This window comes from Carassius auratus, unplaced genomic scaffold (genome assembly GCF_003368295.1).
Source record: "Carassius auratus strain Wakin unplaced genomic scaffold, ASM336829v1 scaf_tig00217614, whole genome shotgun sequence".
In the NCBI taxonomy this organism is placed as follows: domain Eukaryota; kingdom Metazoa; phylum Chordata; class Actinopteri; order Cypriniformes; family Cyprinidae; genus Carassius; species Carassius auratus.
The window spans coordinates 1-2500 of record NW_020529148.1 but is presented as its reverse complement, the minus strand read 5'-3'; the positions used below and the strand labels follow the sequence as shown (position 1 = coordinate 2500).

The window sequence follows — 2500 nt, the reverse complement described above, 5'->3', positions numbered from 1 at the left end:
GGTATTCCCAGGCGGTCTCCCATCCAAGTACTAACCAGTCCCAAACCTGCTTAGCTTCCGAGATCAGACGAGATCGGGCATAGCCAGGTTGGTATGGCCGTAAGCGAAGACTGCCACAAAGAGAAGGCTATTTAGAGATCAGCCAATCTAATCGCCAGTACATTATATAAGTAGGAAAGAAAACCCAAAAGCTTAAAGCACCTGGTATTCCTAGCCGGTCTCTCATCCAAGTACTAACCAGACCTAAGCCTGCTAAGATTCAGAGATTGGGCATTGACTCTTTTTTTTTTTTTTCTTTTTTTTTTTGCAAATTATTATACAATTTGTGAAATTTTCCAAAAAGTTTAAAGCACCTGGTATTTCCCAGGCAGTGTCCCATCCATGTACTAACCAGGCCCAAACCTGCTAATATTCAGAAATCGGGCATTGACTCTATTTTTTGGCAAAATTATTATATACTAAGTGAAAATTTTCCAAAAAGTTTAAAGCACCTGGTATTCCCAGGCAGTCTCCCATCCATGTACTAACCAGACCCAAACCTGCTAATATTCAGAGACCGGCATTGACTCTATTTTTTGGCAGAATTATTATATACTAACTGAAAAATTTCCAAAAAGCTTACAGCACCTGGTATTCCCAGGCGGTCTCCCATCCAAGTACTAACCAGGCCCAAACCTGCTTAGCTTCCGAGATCAGACGAGATCGGGCATAGCCAGGTTGGTATGGCCGTAAGCGAAGACTGCCGCAAAGAGAAGGCTATTTAGAGATCAGCCAATCTAATCGCCAGTACATTATATAAGTAGGAAAGAAAACCCAAAAGCTTAAAGCACCTGGTATTCCTAGCCGGTCTCTCATCCAAGTACTAACCAAACCTAAGCCTGCTAAGATTCAGAGATTGGGCATTGACTCTTTTTTTTTTTGGCAAAATTATATATAATTTATGAAATTTTCCAAAAATTTTAAAGCACCTGGTATTCCCAGGCAGTCTCCCATCAATGTACTAACCAGGCCCAAACCTGCTAATATTCAGAAATCGGGCATTGACTCTATTTTTTGGCAAAATTATTATATACTAAGTGAAAATTTTCCAAAAAGCTTACAGCACCTGATATTCCCAGGCGGTCTCCCATCCAAGTACTAACCAGGCCCAAACCTGGTTAGCTTCCGAGATCAGACGAGATCGGGTATAGCCAGGATGGTATGGCCGTAAGCGAAGACTGCTGCAAAGAGAAGGCTATTTAGAGATCAGCCAATCTAATCGCCAGTACATTATATAAGTAGGAAAGAAAACCCAAAAGCTTAAAGCACCTGGTATTCCTAGCCGGTCTCTCATCCAAGTACTAACCAGACCTAAGCCTGCTAAGATTCAGAGATTGGGCATTGACTCTTTTTTTTTTTTTTGCAAAATTATTATACAATTTGTGTGAAATTTTCCAAAAAAGTTTAAAGCACCTGGTATTCCCAGGCCAGTGCCCATCCATGTACTAACCAGGCCCCAAACCTGCTAATATTCAGAAATCGGGCATTGACTCTATTTTTTGGCAAAATTATTATATACTAAGTGAAAATTTTCCAAAAAGTTTAAAGCACCTGGTATTCCCAGGCAGTCTCCCATCCATGTACTAACCAGACCCAAACCTGCTAATATTCAGAGACCGGCATTGACTCTATTTTTTGGCAAAATTATTATATACTAACTGAAAAATTTCCAAAAAGCTTACAGCACCTGGTATTCCCAGGCGGTCTCCCATCCAAGTACTAACCAGGCCCAAACCTGCTTAGCTTCCGAGATCAGACGAGATCGGGCATAGCCAGGTTGGTATGGCCGTAAGCGAAGACTGCCGCAAAGAGAAGGCTATTTAGAGATCAGCCAATCTAATCGCCAGTACATTATATAAGTAGGAAAGAAAACCCAAAAGCTTAAAGCACCTGGTATTCCTAGCCGGTCTCTCATCCAAGTACTAACCAGACCTAAGCCTGCTAAGATTCAGAGATTGGGCATTGACTCTTTTTTTTTTTTGGCAAAATTATTATATAATTTATGAAATTTTCCAAAAAGTTTAAAGCACCTGGTATTCCCAGGCAGTCTCCCATCAATGTACTAACCAGGCCCAAACCTGCTAATATTCAGAAATCGGGCATTGACTCTATTTTTTGGCAAAATTATTATATACTAAGTGAAATTTTCCAAAAAGCTTACAGCACCTGATATTCCCAGGCGGTCTCCCATCCAAGTACTAACCAGGCCCAAACCTGCTTAGCTTCAGATCAGACGAGATCGGGTATAGCCAGGTATGGTATGGCCGTAAGCGAAGACTGCCGCAAAGAGAAGGCTATTTAGAGATCAGCCAATCTAATCGCCAGTATTATATAAGTAGGAAAAAGAAACCCAAAAGCTTAAAGCCCTGGTATTCCTAGGCCGTCTCTCATCCAAGTACTAACCAGACCTAAGCCTGCTAAGATTCAGAGATTGGGGCATCGACTCTTTTTTTTTTTTTTT

The 2500-nt window shown here is 41.1% G+C and overlaps 4 non-coding genes and 1 pseudogene across 4 annotated transcripts in view; all 5 read right to left on the bottom strand.

Annotated features, from left to right (window-relative positions):
• LOC113101593 (5S ribosomal RNA) overlaps positions 1–105 on the bottom strand; it is a 119-nt gene extending 14 nt beyond the window's left edge. Inside the window, exon 1 of the ribosomal RNA XR_003290231.1 lies at positions 1–105. This exon is cut by the window's left edge and continues 14 nt beyond it. This is a non-coding gene — a ribosomal RNA (5S ribosomal RNA).
• A 510-nt stretch (positions 106–615) lies between these two features.
• Positions 616–734, bottom strand: LOC113101597 (5S ribosomal RNA). Its single transcript, XR_003290234.1, has one exon. It is a non-coding gene; the product is annotated as a 5S ribosomal RNA (ribosomal RNA).
• A 359-nt stretch (positions 735–1093) lies between these two features.
• Positions 1094–1212, bottom strand: LOC113101596 (5S ribosomal RNA). The gene has a single exon (XR_003290233.1). It is a non-coding gene; the product is annotated as a 5S ribosomal RNA (ribosomal RNA).
• A 502-nt stretch (positions 1213–1714) lies between these two features.
• LOC113101585 (5S ribosomal RNA) lies at positions 1715–1833 on the bottom strand. Its single transcript, XR_003290223.1, has one exon. It is a non-coding gene; the product is annotated as a 5S ribosomal RNA (ribosomal RNA).
• Positions 1834–2193: 360 nt separating this feature from the next.
• LOC113101600 (uncharacterized) lies at positions 2194–2311 on the bottom strand (annotated as a pseudogene).
• Between the last annotated feature and the right edge of the window lie 189 nt (positions 2312–2500).